General features: G+C 52.4%; 1 long non-coding RNA gene across 1 annotated transcript in view; it reads right to left on the bottom strand.

Annotated features, from left to right (window-relative positions):
* LOC144173671 (uncharacterized) overlaps positions 1–22,383 on the bottom strand; it is a 59,238-nt gene extending 36,855 nt beyond the window's left edge. Inside the window, exon 1 of the long non-coding RNA XR_013323355.1 lies at positions 22,368–22,383. This is a non-coding gene — a long non-coding RNA (uncharacterized LOC144173671). The remainder of the gene's footprint in view (positions 1–22,367) is intronic.
* Between the last annotated feature and the right edge of the window lie 215 nt (positions 22,384–22,598).

Below are 22,598 nucleotides of genomic sequence, written 5' to 3'. Positions count from 1 at the left end.
AGCAAGTTGTTAGTTGCGCCTTCCTATGAGTGCATGTTCTGTCTCGCCTCCCTTCATCATCGTCAATGTCAACTTAGCGCAGTTTTATAATTAGTAGTGTACCAGTTAGCACAGAAGTACCTCTCATTGTCTGTTTACCAACAGATAAGTACTGGGACTAGAGGTTAAAGGGGCACTGACACAAACATTTTGCATCTTGTTTTTTTTTGTTGCGATAAGTAGCTAGTGACCTATTTATAACCTCTAGAAACCTCATTTGCTTCAGCATGCGACGGTTGTTTATTTAGAGGCATTTTCAATGCGGCCAGTCGCACTTTCGGTTTCAGCGAGTGCCGCGAAACGATGGATGTTGTGGATTTTGTGTGAACAAAGCTGACCACGTGACCATCGATGGGATATCACAGAGCAGAGCCGCCGTAGGACTGTCGAATCCGCACACACGGCAGTTTCTGCGAATGCCCCCACGTACTGATCTCGTGAGGCGCTTAATTATAAAGCGACCGTGGATATGACGCCGGCGCTGCGAGTGCAAATGCTACCGCGGCTAAAGAACGACGCGCGACGCTTGAGACGGTGGGTGGCAAGACGCGCGCTGGAAGCAGCCGGCCGGTCTGCCTACAGGTCCGCCTACAGATGTGTTCGGCTCAGCACTGCGGCGGATATTCGAGTGCCGCTCTCGTAAGGGATGCAGATGACAATTTTTAATGCAACCCGCCATCGCATCATTAACTCCTTTCTCATGTAAGCCACCATGGTCGGGACTTGGGGACAATTTCGTGCAGCGGTAAGAAGCTATCACTCGAGCTACCTGCGCCAGCCTGGGCCACTTCGCGGCCGTGGCCGCCGCCTGCACAGCGACCGTGCGGCTAGCTCAGTGAGCTTTTCGTGCCTCCGGCGCGTTTTCGCCTCCAAGGGTAATAAACAGTAATAGCAACAGAGTGCCTGGAATCACTGTAGAACTTTGGTCGCGGCCAGCTGCACGATTACCTTTCGAAATCACGGCGCCTCCGCCGCCAACGATCGGGTCGTTCGTTCTCGAGAACAGAAGCTCCGCCCTCCGGCCCTCCGATTGGAGCGGCGAGCCGGGCGAGCGGCCGAAAAACGCCGGTAGTGCGGAAGCGGCAAACACAAACTCGTGACGTGTTTGGATGTTGTTTATTTACAATTGCGCGTGGTCCTCTGCTGGCTGCTCGGTTGCGTTTCGCAGACTTCAAAATTGATTCTAAATATATTCTAGGCTGTATTCGCCGCTGATATTTTGCAGATCATGTATATGTGTTCCCACCAATCTATCTCCGAAGTTATCTCGCCTCCAAATTTTGTGTCAGTGCCCCTTTAAGGGCTGAGTGGCTGTTTCCCGTTTGGGTGGGTCTGCCCAGAGTTGAGTGGGAACGACATATACCCGAATGGGCTATTACTGCTGGGCGAAGCCTCACTCAACCTGCCTGAGTAGCGCACTCGGCCGGAACACTGCTGCGAGCGCGGCAGCCCATCTGGAGGCTTCTCTCAGTGAATTCTACCCTGCATGGAGCCACCAGCCCGACTTGGACATCGGCACTCAAGCATCTACACCTGCCCACCCAGCCTCCAGCTACTCGTCCAGTCCTGTGACCGCATCATCACGGAACAGGAACGTGCAGCGGCCTTGTTGGGGGCCTATCGCCGTGGAGGAACACTACTGGGGGCTGGCTTCCAGCCACAAGCCACCTGCCACGCACTTTCCCCTGCCACCCCAACAGACCCCGGCCTCTCAGCATGCCCTCGAAGGTACGACTGCGTCCCTGAGCGCCTCTACTACGAACGCGTCCATTTCGAGCCCTCATCATACCCAGGAAGAGGTTTCTGAAGAAGAAATGGATTTGACCAGCTACATAATCGCACGAGGGATAGCTGCGGCAAGGCTGAGAATGACACATGCGCTGCAGGTGATGACTTCAGCTGCGTGGACATTTCCAACTGGCCAGCACCACCTCTCTCCCCTCCCCAAAATAAACCACGTCTCAAGCGCACGCGCAAGCTACATGCAAGCCAGGCCAAGGCGCCCGGGTTAACTGCGGCGTCCACGCACGAGACTATCGCCCCACATGAGGTGTTTCCTCCTCTCCTGCGTGTTGAAACAGTCGCGGGCACGAGCCAGCGTAGCCAGCTCGCAAAGAGAGTGCTTCACCCAGCCAACGCTGCCAGCCAGGGCGTGGCTGCACAGTGCATCCACGTTAAGCCGTCCGCTAAGGCGCTACCCCTCGCCCCTTCTTCGGGTGGCGCTGCAGGAGGAAGCGTTCAAGGCTCGTCGTCGGCCCTCCTCTCCTGTCTCCCACTGGCTTCCGCACCCTGGCCCAGTTGGGCCACGAGCAACCGCGCGCCGTCGGCCGCCACTCGTACCACCACTGCTGCCTCCCCTCCGGTCGCCGCGCAATATGGCGGCGCCCAGGACAAAACGAAACCGCCTAGCGGGCCGCTTCTTATGGGGATCGCTACCTGTGGCGTCCCTTCTGGTGGTTTCTCGGCCTCGAAACTTGGTACCGAGCAACGCGAGGGCCCATGCACCCTCCGACAGTGCCAGGCGAGGCGGCGGAAGGCCAGGAAACTGGTCGCGCGGCTCCCCATCGTGCAGCCGGCCGCAGGCATCTGCCTGCTCCGTCCGGCGAACCGAGCTGCCACCTTCCTCACTGCATCGATAGAGGCCATCGCTCGTGAGCTCGCCGCCACACCTGGTGTCTTGCAAGTGAGGTTGAATACCCGACGGAATGTCGTTGTGGTCGACCCCAAGACGGACGAATTCCTGGCTGCCCTCCTCGCCACTGATAGGGTGGCTGGCATCGCTGTACGCGCCGGACGTCCCGCCAGTCGGGGTACTAGCCGTGGACTTGTTTGTGGCGTGGACCCTCAACTCACAATAGAGGAGATACAGGCGAACATTGCCTGCGAGGTAGCGGTTAGTGGTGTGGCACGAAAGGCTGATGGGTCTGGGGTGCCCACGATTGCTGCCCCTTGCCCTCCCCCGTTTGTGGCTGTGTAAAAGTTGCTGCTGACTCTGCGGCGATGTCGGCCGCAGCCTACGCAGTGTGAGCACTGTGGTCGCCTGGACCACGTGACTGCCTTCTGCAGGGACAAACAGAGGTGTGCTCGCTGCGGTGGAGGCCACACCGCACAGCAATGCCCTGCCTCTACCCCCCGCTGCACCAACTGCCATGGCTCCCACCCAGTCACCGACCCCCGCTGCCAGCGCTGACAGCACGAACGCAAAATTGTCACAGATATGGCACGCGCACCGCAACCAGTGACCCTAGCTGAGGCCTCAGCATCGGTCCGCACTCAGCAGCGATCAAGCTACGCGGAGGTGGGGAGGCGACGCTCTAGCCAGCACCAGGCCAGCCGCCAGCTGCAGCAGCCTCTTGCCACCCAGGGATGTCTGCAGCAGCAACCTGCAGCTACTCACGGGCGCCAACATCAGCCACGCTGCCAGCCAGGCACCCATATTCCCAGCCGTCTGCACAGCCAGCGATGGAGCAGCTACCCGCGACCTCAGATGCAACCCATCAACACCAGCTGGCGCCCGTCCTGCTGGCCCTGGTGCACAGCCTGGTGGGTCGCCTGCCTGCTGATGTCCCCGCACGCCAGGCGGCCACTGCCACCCTGGCACACCTCAGCTCCCCCACCCCCAAGCATGGCTAACAGACCCTGCAGGACAAGCCAGCGGCCGCGCAACCTGCAGTGGAACTGCAATCACCTGGGGCCACGCCATGAGGAGCTCGCAGAGGAGCTGCTGCGCGAGCACCACGGTGCGCTGGTGCTGCAAGAGACCAACGTCTGTGGCAGCTCCCTCCCCCTGCCGGGGTACGTGTGCCACGCCAGCGCAACCAGCTGCACCCTACGCTCCTGTACCAGCCATCGGTGCCAAGACGCCAGCCACCCACGCGGCAAGTCCCAGGCACCTGTCTACGTGAGGGCTGTGCTCAACAGTGCTCCAGTGGACCTGACCTCGGTCGTGGATGGCCCCAGGGAATGCGCCGCCGTCACGGTACGCATGGGTTCCACGGACACCACTGTGGCCAGCGTCTATGCTCGTCCAACGCGGCCCTGGGATAGCACAGCAATGGGGCGGCTGTGGGCCCGCCTGGTCCAGTACGTTGTCGTGTGCGGGGATTTTAACACGCACAGCCCGGCCTGGGGCAGCCCCCCGCAACAACCGCACGGGACGAGAGCTGCTGGCTTCTGCCACATCCTGCTGCCTGCTCGCGGCGAACACAAGCAGCCCCACCTTCACCCGCTCTGGCCCCGCTGGCATGGTTCAACTGTCCCATATTGACGTTAGACTGGTGTCCCATCGGTGTGCCTACATCTGGGAAACCAGCACAAGCACCTGGGGGTCGGACCTTTACCCCATCCTTGTCACTCCCAGAAGCGACCGCAGGCGATCAGGTAACAGGGTGTATGCCATCACCAACTGGGTCAACTACCGCAAGGAGGTTGCAAAGTATCAGGAGGAACCAGAGGCTGATTTCCTGACAGCTGTCGTGCGGAGTGCCAACAAGGCCACGGTATGGGAGAGGTACCCCTCTGCACGGCACTGCCTGATCTGGAGCTCCTAAGACTCCGGGCCAGGCGCAACCATCTGCAACAGCGGGCCATCAGGAGCATGCATCCGGAAGACTGGACTGCGTTCCGGCAGGTGGATGTGCAGTGCAGAAGGACAGCCAAGCAGCGGCGGAGGCAGAGCTGGGAGTCGCTCTGTTCCTGCATAGACGAGCGTGGGGATCCAGCCAAAGCCTGGAGAGTCTTCCGGGCCTTGTTTCAGCCTGCTGTCACCGGCACCCTCTGCTGGCCTCCGCTATTTCCTTTGGCATCACGGAAGAGGACTTGGCAGAGTGGCTAGCCGACCAGTTCAGTACGGCTTCACCTGCAACTGCGGCCCAGCTACACCTGCGGCCGGAGTCACCCAGGACCCGCAAGTGGTGGCCATTTTCGGTGCCGACATAACATTCCGAGAGCTGCAAGCAACCCTGGATCGATACCCCAAGCAGCGGAGTGCCCCTGGAATTGACGGGGTGACGTATCAGATGCTCCGGAACATGGACGTCACCCAGCTGGAGCCGCTTCTGCAGCTCATCAACCGGGTGTGGAGAGAGGGAAGCCTTCCAGCTTCTTGGCGGGTCGCAGTTGCCAGGCCGATGCTGAAGGTCGGTAAGCCGCCCACCGAGCATGCATCGTACCGGCCGGCTTCCCTGACGTCCGCAGCGGGGAAGCTAGTGGAGAGCACTGTCCTGGCCCACCTCCAGTGGGTTGCTGATCGTCGGGCCGTCTTCCAGGAGCAGCAAAGTAGCTTCAGGCGCTACCGCTGCACAGCGGCATCGCCAGAGAATGGGGTGTCTATGGTGGAGGAGGCCCGCCATGACAAGGAGGTGGCCTTCTTGCTCCTGCTGGACATGAAGTCGGCCTTCGACTCCGTCCCCCACACGGCCATCCTGGATGCACTCGACAGCATGGGCGTTGAGCGGCATCACCGGAGTTACATGATGGCGTTCCTGGCAAACGGGACCATTCGAGTCAAGGTTGGCCGAGCAACCAGCAGCCCACGAGACATCAGCTCTGGGGTTCCTCAGGAGAGTGTGCTCAGCCCATTCCTCTTCAACCTCGTCCTGGCTTCACTATCGGACTGCATCCCGGCTGGGCTGGCCTTTCCAGTGGCGATGGCATTCTATGCCTACGACATCGCCATCTGGGCACACGGACCAACAATACTACTCTACAAGGTGAAGGCGTGCCTTCAGGGGGTGCTGTGGGCAGTTGCCGCCTTCCGGAATAACCGCGGCCTGCAGCTGTCCGAGCCGAAAACGCAAGCCTTGGTCTTCCACCCGGGGGGAGCAGGGCATGCAAGTCGACACCAACGCTCACCTTGAATGGCCAGTCCCTTCCGTGGTGCACCACGGTCAAGTATCTGGGGCCCCTGGTCGACTGCCAGTTGTCCTGGATACCTGCTGTGAAGGCGCTCCGGCAACGCACAATGAGGGTCCACCAGGGCATGCGGAGGTTTTTGGCGCGTGGTCAGGGCTGCACACTCACCGCGGCCCTGCGGGTGTTCCACAGGATGGCGTCGTCCGCTGTCCTCTATGCTCTGCCTCTGGTGCAACTCAAGCCGCGCCGCTGGGAGGAGCTGGAGGTGGATCAGCGCCGGGCTATCCGCCTTTGCCGGGGCGTTACGAGCACATTCTCGGTGGTGGCGACGTACACGGAGGCAGGTTCCTGGCCCATCCAGATGTGGGCCCTGCAAGTGGGGCTCCACCACATCCACCTTCTGCAGGGCACACTGGACGGCGTGGCGTGTCCGAGAATTGAGTCCAACACCATGAAAACAGGACTAACTGGGGTATTTTACATTACACTGAATTCGAACTATTGGCTACTACAATGGCGTCCGCTGATCCTTGTTGTCTTCTTCTTTCATAGTGAACCTAAAGCGCAACAAATTTAGACAAAAGACGAATGACACAAGGACAAGCGCTACATCCAACTGAAAATTTTATTTACGAAACAACATATACATACAAAAAGGTGAAAAAATACCAAAAACAGTGCATGTGCGCATCGTCCTATACTAGAGTTTGTGCGCACTGTACAGGCGCGTACACGCTCGTCATGCCATGGGCGTACCCAGGAAGGCCAGCTCTTTTGCTGATAACCATACCGAGTTCGTGCTCACACAATCTTTGCCACCACGATGTATCTCAGCCGCCTCCACAATCTCCCGTGTGCGCTGATCGGGATCACGAAAGACGACTGTACATTCATCAAATCGAGGCGAACACTTCCAGTTCTGGCAATGACTGGCCAGGTTCCCATCCGTGCCTTTTTCTGCTCGATTGGCATGCTCACGGAGGCGTTCATTAAGGCACCATCCTGTTTGTCCAATGTAGGCTCTATGGCAAGACAATGGGAGCTTATACACCACTCCCGCAGTGGAATAGACGTACTGATTTTGGTGTTTCACCCCGCATTTTTTTCTTTTCTTTCGGAACCGGGCACGTAACAGTGCAAAGCCGCGACAGTTTTTCTGGAGCAGACATCAACACTTTGACGTCAACCCTTCCACCAATCTTTTTAAGATTGTGTAAAATGCCGTGTAGGTAGAGAACAACCACCATCTTGTTAGGTTGGTGGGTCGCCTGGTTATCTTGGTCGCCTTGCCCGATGCCAGCCCGTATTTGCTTTGAACGAATTGCGTCAGCCACCACTACAACCACGTTTGCGGGGTAACCTGCCGACCTTAGGTGACGCACTTGCAAATGGAAACTGGTGTCCATAAGGCGCTCGCATGTTTTAAATGCATAGCATTTTAGTAACTCACAATGTCACGCGGCGTTGGCGTGCGCTGTCGTAGTCCGCATGCGCGTCTTGTAGTCCGCATGCGCGCCCTGTCGTAGTCCGCAGGCGCGCCTTGTCGTAGTCCGCAGCCAGGAAGAAATAACAGTTTCCGGCGCCCGGTTTCGAACCCATGACGCCGCGGGCGGAACGCAAGGTGCCCGGCGCACAACCGACCGAGCCACGAAACCGACACAGATTTCGATGCACCGAACGCGCCTTATATCCTTCACTCCTTTCTCGTTTGTTTCGAAAGCGCCACAAGTTGTCCCGCGCTTCCAAAAGATGGCGACACGGGTCCCGCGATCAAGAGATACGACTTGCCGGCGCACCCCCTCGGAAATGCTGTGCATTTGATCGTGCCCCTCGCGATGGGGGATGTTTTGCTCTTCCGCCAGCCTGATGGAAGCAGTCTTCAGTAAAATTTGGAGAGGTGTGCATGGATAACAGCTGGATTAAGCGTGTAGAAGTAAAAGAAAGCAATTAATTTGAAATCTAGCTCTAAAAGATGCCGTCATAATGACCTCCGTTGGCCCTGTGACGGTCGCTGGGTGAGATCTTTCGACATGCCGTGCGATGCCTTCGAGCTTCTCTCGAGGTGTCTTCGTCGCCGTAGCTTCTTTTCTTCAAGGAACTGTTGAGACAGCTGCTGGCAATGGCTCATTTCACCAGTTCGGTGTGAGCAGACCTGAACGACAGTAGCGGCTTCCGGCTGCGGGGGTCATACATCCAACAGACGTGTTTTCCCTAGAACTGAAGTCTCAGTTCCAAGAATGTGAGACTGCACTGCTTAGGAACCTTGTGTGTAATCTTTAGGGGGTTAAAATATGGCTCAAAAATTGCCAACGCTTGTGCCACATCTAGGGAAAACGCCTCTACGCCACTGCCAAAGAACACCAAGAAATCGTCAACATACCGAAACACTTTTACAACCATTGTCTCCTTTAGCCTGTCAGCAATTACCCTATCAAGGTGGGCCATCACCAGGTTGCTCAAAACAGGGGCAACGCATGAACCTATACAGATTCTTTGCTTTTGGATGTACACGTGACCATCCCACTGGACATACGTTGATTTTAAGTAGAGCCCCAGTAAATCCAAGAAATTTTGAACAGAAATGCCACATTCAGTCTGAAACGGTACTGCACCAAAAGCAAAAATGGCATCTTAAACACAGGTTAGCATCAGGTCATGCGGCAAGAAGTAGTATAAGTCTTTAACATCGACCGAAAACCCATAAAACCCAACTGCCGAATTCTCTGTCAGATATTCAACCACCTGCTCCAAATTCCTTGTACCAAAAGGGTCATCTACATTCAACAGGTTCAAGTGGCGCTGCAGAAAACCCGCTACACATTTCCGCCATGTCTGCCTTTCAGATACGATAACTCTAAAGGGCGTGTCGACTTTATGAGTCTTAGCGCTGAAAAACATTTTCAGGCCCATTTTTGCGCTACTCTCTATCTGTTTAACCAAACCGCCGAGGTTGAGCTGGCTGCACAGATCCTTTGCTTTCCGTTTAACTCTGCGCAATGAGACATTGTCACAGACACGAAAGACAGAACCAATAGCTCCGTCAGCTTTAGCAAAAAACTTAGCATAAGGAAACACCCCGAACCCACCTTCCTTATCGGACTGTACAAAACATAGGTGATGGTCCTTAAGGTAGGTGGCTACCCTCTTAACAAGCAACGTAGTCTTGGGGACCCCACACCGCAAAAGAACATCCACGCCTTCTGACATGCACCTTTCTTTCTCCTTATCCGGCACCAGACTTAACACCTGTCGTAGATACGACAGGAGTTTTGGAGCGGATGTCTTTCGCGGCAAGGCGGACTTCGGGCCGAAGCCTAGAGTGTCCCGAATGAAATCCGGAAGGACGATGTCACCGTCAGTGAAGATGTCTCCTGCCGAAGCAGGCGGAGTCCTGGGTCGATTGGACCTGAGCACCAAGAGAGTCCTTCGCCACATACTCTCTGCAGTGGAGTCAATTTGTGTCTTGTATTCTTGCTATCTTCTCTTCTTAACGAAGGGCGATAGCCGCTGTGTTTGAATCTGGTTGTAGAGCAAATCACGGTAAAGGCGTCCTTGCCTTTTCCATTCCGAGCGAAGCATCCTGCATATACTTGTTCCATGATCTGGCGCCGGATAAGGAGAAAGAAAGGTGCGTGTCAGAAGGCGTGGATGTTCTTTTGCGGTGGTGGGGTCCCCAAGACTACGTTTCCTGTTAAGAGGGTAACCACCTACCTTAAGGACCATCACCTATGTCTTGTACAGTCCGATAAGGAAGGTGGGTTCGGGGTGTTTCCTTACGCTAAGTTTTTTGCTAAAGCTCATGAAGCTATTGGTTCTGTCTTTCGTGTCTGTGACAATGTCTCGTTGCTCAAAGTTAAACGGAAAGCAAAGGATCTGTGCAGTCAGCTCAACCACGGCGGTATAGTTAAACAGATAGAGAGTAGCGCAAAAATGGGCCTGGAAATGTTTTTCAGCGCTAGACTCATAAAGTCGACACGCCCTTTAGAGACATAGCAGAAATGTGTAGCGGGTTTTCTGCAGCGCAACTTGAACCTGTTGAATGTAGATGACCCTTTTGGTACTAGGAATTCGGAGCAGGTGGTTGAATATCAGAGAGAGAATTCGGCAGTTGGGTTTAATAGGTTTTCTGTCGATGTTAAAGACTTATACTACCACTGCCGCATGACCTGATGCTAACCTGTGTTGAAGATGCCATTTTTGCTTTTGGTGCAGTACCGTTTCAGACTGAATGTGGCATTTCCGTTCAAGATTTTTGGATTTACTGGGGCTCTACTTAAAATCAACGGATGTCCAGTGGGATGGTCCCGTGTACATCAAAAGCAAGGAGTCTGTATAAGGTCATGCGTTGCCCCTGTTTTGAGCAACGCGGTGATGGCCCACCTTGACAGGTTAATTGCTGACAGGCTAAAGGAGACAACGGTTGTAAAAGTGTTCCGGTATGTTGACGATTTCTTGGTGTTGGTTGGCAGTGGCGTATAAGCGTTTTTACCAGATGTGGCACAAGCGTTGGCGATTTTTGAGGCATGTCTTAACCCCCTAAAGGTTACACACGAGCTCCCTAAGCAGTGCAGTCTCAAATTCTTGGACCTAAGACTTCAGTTCTCGGGAAAACACGTGTGTTGGATGTATGACCCCCGCAGCCGGAAGCCGCTACGGTCGTTCAGGTCTGCTCACACCGAACTGGTGAAATGAGCCATTACAGCAGCTGTCTCAAAAGTGCCTTGAAGAAAACATGCGAGCACCTTATGGACACCAGTTTCCATTTGCAAGTGCGTCGCCTAAGGTCGGCAGGTTACCCCGCAAACGTGGTTGTAGCGGTGGCTGACGCAATTCGTTCAAAGCAAAGAGTGGCTGGCCTCGGGCAAGGCGGCCAAGATAACCAGGCGACCCACCAATCTAACAAGATGGTGGATCTTCCCTACCTACACGGCATTTCACTCAATCTTAAAAAGATTGGTGGAAGGGTTGACGTCAAAGTTTTGATGTCTGCTCCAGAAAAACTGTCGCGGCTTTGCACTGTTACGTGCCCGGTTCCGAAAGAAAAGATAAAATGCGGGGTGAAACACCAAAATCAGTACGTTGATTGCCCTGCGGGAGTGGTGTATAAGCTCCCATTGTCTTGCCATATGGCCTACATTGGACAAACAGGAGGGTGCCTTAATGCACGCCTCCGTGAGCATGCCAATCGAGTGGAAAAAGGCACGGGCGGGCACCGCGCCAGTCTTTGCCAGAACTGCAAGTGTTCACCTCGATTTGATGAATGTACAGTCGTCTTTCGCGATCCCGATCAGCGCACACTGGAGATTGTGGAGGCGGCTCAGATGCATCGTGGTGGCAAAGATTGTGTGAGCACGACCTCGGTATCGTTATCAGCAAAAGAGCTGGCCTTCCTGGGTACGCCCATGGCACGAGGAGCGTGTGCGCGCCTGTACAGTGCGCACATACTCTAGTTTAGGACGATGCGCACGTGCACTGTTTTTTGTATTTTTTCACCTTTTCGTATATATATGTTGTTTCGTAAATAAAAGTTTCAGTTAGAAGTAGCGCGTGTCCTTGTGTCATTCGTCTTTTGTCTAAATTTGTTGCGCTTAAAGTTTCACTAAGGAGTACCAACTAGCTCGAACCCTCACGTTGTTAAGTTATATTTCTTCTTTCAAGCCGACCAAGCTTCTTCCGGCGACCATTCGCCGTCTTCCTCGAGATCCTTTTCTTTTTCGATGCACCAAATGTAACACGGCACTCCTCCAGCGCTACCGTAGCCGGCCCAACTCTAACATGGGCTTGCTGCTTAGTACCTACGAGAGCCATATCGAGCTTCCGCATCGGCCCCGCCTGGAGCCACGACCACCAGGCACGGGGCAGGCTCTACGCATCGCCACCACATTGCCGGGGGTCTGTGCCAAGAGGTCCACTCCACCGCAGGCCACCTACCAAGAGGTGGCCACCCTGCTACAGGACGACGCTCCCGTACTTCAGAAGATTGTACACGGATGGCTCTGTGGAACAGTCAACGGGCAGAGCCGGTGCTGCCTGCACGGCCCTGAAACTTGGCACCAGCCCGGTGTGTAGCCTCCCCTTCCTGGACTGATTCACCTACGCAGAGCTGGCTCGATTCCACTTGGCCACTGATCTTCTTCTAGAGCAGGGGGCCCATGACCGGGGGGCCATCATCCTGACTGACTCTCGGTCTGCCCTCCTCCGTCTAAAAGCTGCCGACCAGCCAGCCAGCTCCAGCGGTTATGTGGAGCGATCGCTGGTGGCCAAGCTCCATGTAGTCGAGTCCCAGGGGTGTCCACTGCGACTTCGCTGGCTACCATCGCATGTGGGCATCACGAGCAACAAGGTTGCAGACGCCCTGACCAAGGGCGTTGCTCACGAGTGAGGGGTACTAGCCTCTCGGGACATGGTGTTATTCGACGCTGGAAGGACTATTCTAGCACGAGTGGTTAAGGGTCAACATCCAGATGCTCGAGTGGTCAGTGTTCAGTCGCCACGGCTCCTGCACGTCCGCATCAGTAGAGACGCCCGGTCACTCCTGCTTTGCCTGCGGCTTAATTGCTGCAACGTGAGAGCCCGCCTACACCAGCAGGGCCGCCGGGCGTCCCCCACCTGCTCCCACTGCCCAGAGCCCGAGACGCTCGAGCACTTGCTGTGCTCTTGCCGCCGGCACGACACCGCGAGAGGGGAACTCCGGACCGCATTCCAGCGACTCGGGGTACCAAGCCACAAGCTGGAGGACTTCCTGTTTCTCACGTTATCAGACGGTTTACGACGGGAGGTCTTCCAGCACCTCCTCAACTTCCTAGTTGTGACAGGACTTGTTCAGCGCTTGTAGCCCTTGCGCCTTGGACGAAACGAACGCTACATAGACTGTGCCCCACTCTCTTCCTTTCTTCCTCTTTCTCTCTTCCTATCTTTTGAAACCCACCTTCCTTTCCCTGGACTGGGTTGTATGAGGGTGAACTCCCGGACTGAGTTCAACAATACCCCCGCTTTTCTCTTCCCTTCTTTCTTAATAAATCATCACCACCCACTATAAAAAAAACTTTAATTAGTAAGGGCTTGAATTGGGCCGGGTCCCCACCTGGTTTCGAGGAGGGGTAGCATGAGCGTCCGTCCAGGTTCTTTATTTGCTAGGAACGTGGCAGGTGGGTGTATGGTGCCGGGCCGAAGAGCTGGGATCCCATGCCCACGTGCGGAGGTGCACGGGAGGCACACAAACGCCGCTAATCTGGGTGCTCGAGCTTTCGAGCTGAGGAACGCGTTTTCCCCAGCGCCGTGTGCGCGATCCCGGACTACAGCAGTGGGCTCTTCTGATTATTGTAGGTGAAAGGTGCCTGGAGGCGGCGAATCCCACGTTTCAATGTCGGGCCAGGATGCGGGAGCTCACGGTAGGATTGACCCTATGGCGGCTTCCTCGTTCAGTCGGCTCCGGTGCGTGGAGAGGGGTCCCCGTGAGGCTCGTTGGTACCACTCCTTATACCCTCAGCGGGTTGCGTGAAAAGAAGGGAAGGTGCGTTGGAGAACGAAGGAGGTACGGCCCGTCATTGCTCGACAAGTTCGCGTACGGGACGCCTTCACCAGCGTTGCGGCGCTTCAAGGTCAGCTTGGGCTCACCTCCTGGAAGTACAGTCATTGTGCGCAAGCGGAATGCTTTGCACGTAGCCCCGCTTGCAATGTCCGACCATTGCAATAGGCACTGCGCATATAGCACTCTGGACCCATGGTCGACTTAGGAGCCATGTGTAGCACAACCGCAAGACACACTCAATGCGTACCCCCTTGCTTTTCGTGAAACAACTTCTCCCTTGCGCGAAAAATACTAGAGCTCTTATTAGGCGTTACTTGGTTTTAGGGTTTCTTCTTACACGTACTTTGAACGGCATATAGCTTTCAAAAACCTAAGGCCGAGTGAGCCATCTGAACTGGTGTGTTTTTTGTTGACGAAATTTATCTCAGCATTATTTGATTTAACTTTGTCTCGACTTCAATGGAGCTCGCGCCCATAAGCCCCAATTCAACCAAGCGCTTTCTTAATCACAGTCAGTTATCCGTCGTTATTTATTTTGTTTTCTATGTCCATTTTTGTCAAAATCGTAGTCCTCTTTTAAAGTCACAGAAAAAGAACTCGCCCAACCCTCAACTTAGAGACGTAAACTGCTCTACAAAATTAACGATCACTATTTATATTAAACCGTTGTAGGTAGTGCCTACCGGTGCTTCCCACCATACACTCAGTGTGCCAAGTTCTAAATACAACAGCTACACATCTTTTATCAATTGCAGCAGAAAACAAGGCTGCCTAAAGGATGTCATTGAATTTGATAGTTTATACAACTAGAATTATTTATTAGCTGTTATCTGCTGCAGTGTGTAAGGCAAAGCTTTCTTAAAGCTTAGCTTTACTGAACGCACCGTCGCTCCACCACACTGATCACTGGATTTCATTTCAGATAGTTGCCATCGATGCATGCATTCGTTTTAATTCGTCTCCGTTTCGCCGGAAAGTTGTCCTTGTGACTTCTGCTATTTACGTGCGCGCAAGAATTACCCTCACGGCTTTGCAATCTTAAGAGGTAATTGGAAATATTTTCTTTTTGCGGTAATTGGACGCATTATTTTTAAGCCTAGGGAGTGCCCGCGCGTGTGTTAACACGGCCAGGCTTAGACTCCGAAGAAAATTTGTTTATTATATTTCGTTGAGTGTCTTCGTAGGCGGCAATCAGAAGTGCATGCAGTCTGTACAAGCATGTCAGTTACTGAAATTGCAAAAGAATTAGGGTCAAGAAGTGCACGTAGTTTAGCTTATACTTCTGCTACAGGAGCATTTGAAAAAACATTTGAGTAGAATGTCCTTCGAAATTACAAAGGCCGTTCGAGCTGGAAGACGTTCCGCGGATGTACACGATGGTTGTCAAATGCAGTTCAAAGTTTCCTCATTCACCGGCTATGTTTTGGTGTCACCACTGCTGCCCAGTTTTGTACCCGTAAAACCGCAAAAAACAATTTTACATCAAAATGGGCTAAATAAAGGAAACAATTTGTGATAAAGCTAACTATAACCTACATACACGAGCAAAACACGCACACAGTAGGCAGTTCTTTTTTGAATTTGCATTGCCGGTGTTTGGAGTACCAAGCGACTTTGCAATCGCACACGAAGTCATAGTAAACAACTACAAAAGAAAAGTGATTAAGAACCAGCTTTTCAGAAACCAAGTTTTACTCGAAAAAATAATTAACTTTGTAAATACAGAACAAGAACTTCATTGAGAGTTCGAGCGTTCGCATTTCAAAGGTATCTGAGATTCCCAAAGGTCGGTTGTCGTGCTCCTTTGACTCTATATGCATTTCAACCAAGCGCCTGTCAAAAGAGAGAGAGATAAAACTTTTATTGACGCTACTGGCCTAAGGGGCCGCCATGGCTGCCCGAAGGGCCGCCACCACGGCTTGTGCTCGAGTGACCAGTGGGCGCTGCGAGTCCTCGTCCGAGCGGCCCAGGGCCTCTGTCCAGTGATCAGGGGAAGTTATGGTGCCACGAGTGCCGAAAAACGAAACTCAAGGCATAAAAAACCTTAATTGGTGATGTGGCCAGCTTCCGAACCGTTCCCTGCCAGATTCGATGCACGAGCATCCGTTCCTTTCACTACTTCCTCATCGTCTTCGTGTCGCACGAGGCAGCAGGTCGAGAGATTGAACATACTTCAGGCCCCGACAAAGGTGTTAAGTAGCAGCAAGTTTAAATGGGCAAAGTCTGTAAATAGCCCTGGTGGTGACAAGACCGCCCTGCACCTTGATTTTGCAAGAGCGGATATGGCCGTCCACGCTACTGTAGACGTCTAGTATCCGAGCGAGATTCCACATTTGTCGAGGCGTTTTCTGAGCATAGACGAGCACGGTGTCCCCCACGTTGAATTCTGTTGCCGTCGTCTGGGTTGCGAAATGGGCTGATCGCAACTGAAGGAGATACTCTTTCTGCCATCTTGTCCAGAAGTTTTCCGCGAGTTGCTTTCTATACTCTTGCCTTCGGAGAGCGTCTGTGCGCATTGAAGTGGTGGCCACATTTGATACCCGATGCGGTAGAGCAGTAAACCTTCGTCCGATCAGGAGGTCAGCGGGGGTTAACGCACACGGTTCACCTAAGGTGAGAATATCTTTACACAGAATGTTTCGCAGTGTGGTCTTAACATTTCTCACGAGACGCTCCAAGCACCCGCCTCACAAAGGGTCACGAACTAGCCTGCCTGTCAGTGTTTGCAATTTATGTCTAACCCTGTTCGCCACGATTGGCTTCCACTTGACCGACACACTCTTTATCCACGTCAAGGTGATCGTAGAGTCTGTCCAGAACCTGTAGTCCATTTTGAATCTCGCAAGAGCTTCGGCCACGTATGTAAGAAGTCTTAGTACTACCAATGCTGCCAAAAGTTCTAGTCGAAGGACGGTTACTTTCTTAATCGGAGCTACGCGTGATTTTGAATTTAGCAAATGTCCTTGTCTTCGGTGAATTACGACGATGTCGACAACGGCTCCGTATGCTAACGGGCTTGCGTCGCAAACAAACATGTATCGCTCACACTGCTGCTAGGGCGAAGGTTCCACGAACACACCTAGCAGCGTTGACACTGTTGATTATCAGTAATAGTCGCACCCATTCGTCCAATTCACATCGCAGACCTTGCGGTAAGTGTTCGTCCCAAGCTATTCCCCGCAACCAAAGCTTCTGGAAGAGTATCCTTGCCGGGATGGTAAAAAGGCCAACAAATCCGAGTGGGTAAAAAAACCACGTGAAGCCGTCTGCAAGACAAAGCATTTTGTGTTTGCTCTTAATTTCAAGAAGTCCGTCAGGTTGGTCAGAACAAAACTGAACGTATCCTTCGCGGGATTCCAAGTGATTCCTAGGACCGTTACCGTGGATTCTGGAAGCACAACCATTTCCTTGCTCTCCCCACTTTGTTCTTGCTGCTGAAACTCTCTGACTTGGTTCGAGCTTGCCGTCCACTTCCACACTGTCATTCCTGCCGCCTCCATAATTTCTTGCTCTTCAATGCAAACGTTGATGACCTCCTGTTCTGTGGTGGCACCAGTGACCAGGTCATCGACGTAGAATGACGCGCTGAGCAATTTGGCCGTTTCAGATTTATCTCCAACTGTATTCTTTAGGTGGTGAAGGATTGTTGCGGTAAGCAGGAATGGGCTACAGGTTGCTCCGAACGGAGCTCTCGTCATTCGCCATTCCTGGAGCTCATCCTCAACGTACTGTAAGCTACTTCCTTCCTTAAACCATAGAAATCTAAACGCATCCCTGTCGTGTTCTTTGAGATATATCTGAAAGATGGGTTTCTTTATGTCACCAATGATGGCTGTGGGGTGAGTCCAGCACCGGATAATTTTTTTCCCTTTTTTCGTACAAGTTGTCACTTTTTTCAAGGCATTCATTGAGTGACTTTCACCCTCTGGGGTGTGACGATGCGTCAAACACGATCCTCACTTTTGTGGTAAGGGCCTGCTGTCTAATCACTTCTCTGTGAGGCATGTGGTAGGGTTTCTGTGTGTTTGACGGAGGGCTTTCTACTACTTCAACGTGTCCTGATTCGAGGTACTCTTTGATCGTCTTGTAATAAATTTTCAGCCGTCTCTATTTCTTGGACAGCCCACATAAGAGTCATTGCAGTCTTGTGGCGGCAGCCTGCTTGTTGAGAGCTCGAAGCCATCCTTCAAAAGTAGAGCAACCTCGTACCGCCAATCTAGGAAACAAATGGTATTTTCGAAGTGCTGAGTGGTTGTGTTTTGCTGGGAACATTCGTCGATCGATTTCAATATACGCACGCTCTCAAGCTCCAAAAATGAGCGGATATTCTCGTCTGAAGCGACTGCATGTATTCGTAGCACGTAAACCATCATGCGCGAGGTTTTGCTGGTTGTTGCTAAAGCAGTTCGGTACTCTGGAACGTTCATCCGAACTTGGAATTCATTCCGAATAAGCGTTCCTTTTCTTCAAATCTCGAGGCTTCTCCGGTTAGCACTGTCCACATCTGGTGTGAACCTATTAGCACGCTTATGCCACCCGTAGTTACGACGGTCGGCTGCTTCAGTTTATCGGCACTGTTTTCCCCGGACTTCTGAAAGGTCGCCACCAAAGATGATTTCATGCAGGTTGCCTCAATGTCGTGCCAGATTTGGGGTACCGCAATTGCCCGCAACACAAATTCACTGACCGTCAACTGGCTGCGTAGCCGGATTTCTACGACGCGACGTTTTGTAGGTCGTCGGGTCTTCACGTTGGCGAACGTGTTCAGCGCAATTGTGGAGAAACTAATGCTCCTCGGCAGAAGATGCGCACATAGGTCCTCTGTCACTTAGGTGCGCTGGCTGCCGCCGTCGAAAACTCCTTTGACAATCAGCAGGCATCGTCACTCACCGCCGAGGTTCTAAAGGTTTGATGAAGAACAGAGCTCCGGTGTTCATGAACGACTCGTTTGCCACCTAAAGTACGCGCACACCGTCGTACTTGCATCGGGTCCCCCGGTATCCCGTCATGCTTGTGAACGGCTTCTGTCGAGATCCAACATACTAGAAGCATAACGACCGGCGGACTTGCCACATGACACTTTCCGACGTCAATTTCGGGCTATATGCCCTTTCCATGCGCAGAGGAAACATCTCATGCCCTTGGCCAGAAGTTGCTTCTTTTGCTGCAAAGAAATATCTGCCCTGCTCATTTCTGTCAGGTGTTGCGTCGACTTACAAAAGTCACAGCTAACGTCCGTCTTGCGGGAGTGGTTGTGCAACACGGTCGATGTCGCTTTGTGGTCACGGAAATGGAAGCCCTTGCCTTGGATATGATCGGATACTTGCTCCTGGCCCTTGGTGGTCTTAAACCTGCTCTTCTCGATGCTTTTATGCTCCATTCCAAGAAATGTCAGGAGCTGGACGACGCTAGTCTCTTCTTGAGAGGCGTCTGTACGTTGAGAAGATACTTGAGTGGCACACGTGCGGTGGTACTGGACGACAATGTCATGGGGTAGAGCCCGCAAAAGAATGTCGCAGAGCATCGATGAGGACGATGTCCTCTTTACGCCCCGAGTCTCGATGCCTCGTATATTGACGAGCACATAATCGTAGACCTTGCGAAGCCCCACTATGTCGCTGGATGTCTTGACGGGGTTCAGCATGCGTAGTCTGGCGAAGTACTCTTGCGCAAGACGCGTCTTGTCAGCAAAGGGTTTTATAGTATTCCGATAGCACTCAATTTTCCGGAGACCGTAAGCCTGCCGTTCTGGTTGATCATCGGATATAACTGCTCCCAGAAATATTACCACTTGCACAAATCCCCGTAAAAGGGAGCGATGGTCAGTTTCGGAAGGCTTGTTCCGTTTCAATGTGGAGCGATGACTTGAGGATTCGGGTTCTCAGCGGTCGTTAAAATGACCGCCCCAGACTGTGATAAACGAGCACTCCTGCTTTTCAGTTCGGTAATGATGTGTGTCGCATAGTCTTGATACTCAATCACGCTGTTGTTTGTCACTCAGCCTCAGCCTGGAATGCGTCATCCTCGGTATAGCTTCTTGAATTTATTGTTGAGCTTGTTGAGTTTGTCGTTGTTTGTTTTAACCCTTTCGTATAACGACGTAATTGGTCTACCGAAGCGCAACTATCCATCAGAATGGCACTTGCCTGGCTGAATAGCTTCGCATTCTGCGCCCGCCTCGATGCTCGCTTGCACTTGAGTTTCGCCATGATGCTCGGGCTCCTCGAAGCCCTTAGCAGGCTACGGCCATTGTCCCGGGTATTGGCACCAAAAAATGTTGAGCCACGAGTGCCGAAATGCGAACTTGAAGGCGTAAAAAAATGTTTATTGTCGATGCGCCCAGCTTACGAACCGTTCCCTGTCAGATTCGGTGCGCTAGCACTCATTTCTTTCTCTACTGCCTCGTCGTCATCGTAGTTGGAGGAGGCAGCGGGTCGAGAAATTGACCACGCCTTTGAAAGATGCCGGGTAGCAGCTCAAAGTTGGCGTATGAGTCAAATGACGTTCCATTCAGAGGAATCGAAATCGCATGTGTAGCACAGGAATTACAGCGTCCGCAGTTGACGTCACGTACGCTGCTGAGCACGACTTGGCGTGTTCAATTCGCGGCCGCGGCGGCCCCTTTTCGGATGCAGGCGAAAAGCGAAAACTCCCGTGTGTACGAGATTTCGGCGCACGTTAAAGACCCCAGGTAGGAAAAATTAACCTGGAACATTCCACTACGGCGCGCCTCATCGCCTAGGTTGCGTCGGCGCGTTAAACCCCGCAATCAATTATAATAAAAATCAGCTGACGTCACATCGGCGTAACAATAGCTCGTATTCTTACACGGGAGACACCATCACCTTTTGATGTATAGATGCTTGCAACTTCACGTGGTTGTCTCGGCCACAAGTTGGTATTGACAAAGTTTTTGCTCCGCGTTTAGATCCCCGAGTATCTAATCCACGTGAACTAAAATATTTTACTTGGAGTTATTGCTCTGCGGTGGTGTTTCTCTAGCACACAACCTTGATTCCCGGCCACAGCAGCCGCATTTCAATGGGTGCGACATTGAAAACAGACGTTTACATTGACATAGGTGCGGAGCTCCAGATTGTCTGAATTAATACCTTCCCCGCTAGGGCATTCCTTGTAATAATATCTTTTACATGTTATACCCCAAAATATGACATATTAATGTCGTACGTGAAATGCCGCTACAATTACATTATCCTTTCGCGACACGGCGTGTACAATTGTGCGCGCAGCCTGTAAGAGCATTTTTCTGATTTTCAATCGTCGTAATCTTCACTTGAGCCGCTCTGCCAGCATTCGCATGCACCGCTCTACGTAACAGTGCTGCCATCTCGTGAATGTCGCGCCTTTACCATTCACCAATGCTTTACCAAAACAAGAGGGCGCGGTGAATGCCTCGGCGTTCTACTGCGAGTCAAGTGGGTGTTCTTGGTGTTACCTTTTCTTTCAAGTTAAAAAACTTGCTAACGCAAAACTGAAGCTGTTATCATAATATATTAGGGCTACCGATCGAATATTTTGTATACGTTCTCTATTGTAGCAATGGTTAGGGAACGGTGGTCGCGTTTACGATGGCGTGTTTACAATTTGGACACGACCTAATTTAGCACCTATTTATGAAATCAAGTTTGTATAGCTTCTAAGTAAAATTTTGGATATCAAAAGCACACACCGGCAGTTACAAATTTTTCTTTCGGGTGCTTCCTAATGCATCTCGCAAAGGGGTATAGTGATTACCGGACGGAACAAAAACGTTTTTACAACAATCCGTACCACTAACATCACGAAGCGCGTAAAAATAAGCTCATAACATTCCTTTACTGCTCTTTTGCACGCTTCACGTCGGAAGTGTTGATGGCCGGGAGCATGAATTGACGCCTGAGCTCGTCCCAGGCCGATGGCGTCAAGCCATCGCCCGGCACGGGCCTGCCAAAAATCGAATTGGGGCGGCGCAGCCCGGCCCGAGGGCCTATATTTGGTCCGCCCGGGCAGTGCAGGGCTCTAGCCGGCGTTCCAAGCAGACTCCTAATTCAGGAAGCATTGGCCGCTACGTCATGAGGTGGAACTTGAGGAGGAGGTGGCAGCGGCCCGTTCTGGACAAGCGGCTTGCCGCTGTTTTCACGCCCCTTTCTCATTTTTGTTAGTGCCGATGCAGTTTTTAAGTAATGCTAATATTGCCCCGAGCGAACCACACGCGACAGCCCCACATCGGGTTCAAAGCGCATCGGCCCATAACACCGCTAGCGCCGTTATCAGTCGATTGCGCAGCTTGTGAAAGAGCCGTCAGTGTATTGGCGGGGAGGAGCATGCAAGCGCTGCCGAGTAAAGCGGCTTCACCGGAATGAAAACTGTGGGCGGAAGAGGAGGGCGGACTAGCAGGTTAGCCATGTACAGCTTGGCGGTTATAGGCTACACACAAACTATTTTCAACCCACGTATGCCATGATGACGCATCGCGTTTCGTCAATTGCCACCTATATGCTGTATCCGCCAATTTTGTGTTATCGCTAAACGCCGCTATTACACCAGATTTTATGCACGCCAGCAATGTTAAGTCTCCATGTTAAAATAGACCGGCACGTAGGAACAGTTCGGTAGGTGCGACGCATGCGGTTGGAACCACGACACCAGTTCACAGATATTCTTTAACTGTACACACTCAGATACTGCCGGTTTAAAATGCGCATAACATTTAAGACACCCAATGACAAAAAGTATAGGATATATTCATTGCCAAAAACGCTTTAAAGGAATCGCCGTAGATAACAGCACGGATGCGACACGCTTTATTCTTAAACCTCCTTGGGCGATGTAAACGGTTCAAAATACGAAACACGCGTTACAAAAAAATCACACGTTATACGGCAATCTCAATTAAAGGTGGCCCCCTGATTGAAAAACTTAGATAAAATGAATGTGTTCTTACCCTGGTTCACCACTAACTGCAAAAAAAGAAAAAACGGATTTCATTTACGCTTGAGGGTATGCTGTTGAACACGCATAACTTGCAAAACAGGGAGGCCATAAAAATCTGTAGTATTTGAACACGGCTTTCTTTTTTACACAACCACGATAAAACGTGCGGTTTTTTTTCCGCACCCAACCGGCGTACGCAAATTGCATTCAGAAAAGCCGACACCTGTTCGCACTTAACGAA

Source organism: Haemaphysalis longicornis, unplaced genomic scaffold (genome assembly GCF_048455015.1).
Source record: "Haemaphysalis longicornis isolate Haplotype H1 unplaced genomic scaffold, Haemaphysalis longicornis Haplotype H1 scaffold_3, whole genome shotgun sequence".
In the NCBI taxonomy this organism is placed as follows: Eukaryota; Metazoa; Arthropoda; class Arachnida; order Ixodida; family Ixodidae; genus Haemaphysalis; species Haemaphysalis longicornis.
The sequence above is the reverse complement of the archived record's forward strand: the minus strand, read 5'-3'. Positions and strand labels throughout refer to the sequence as shown.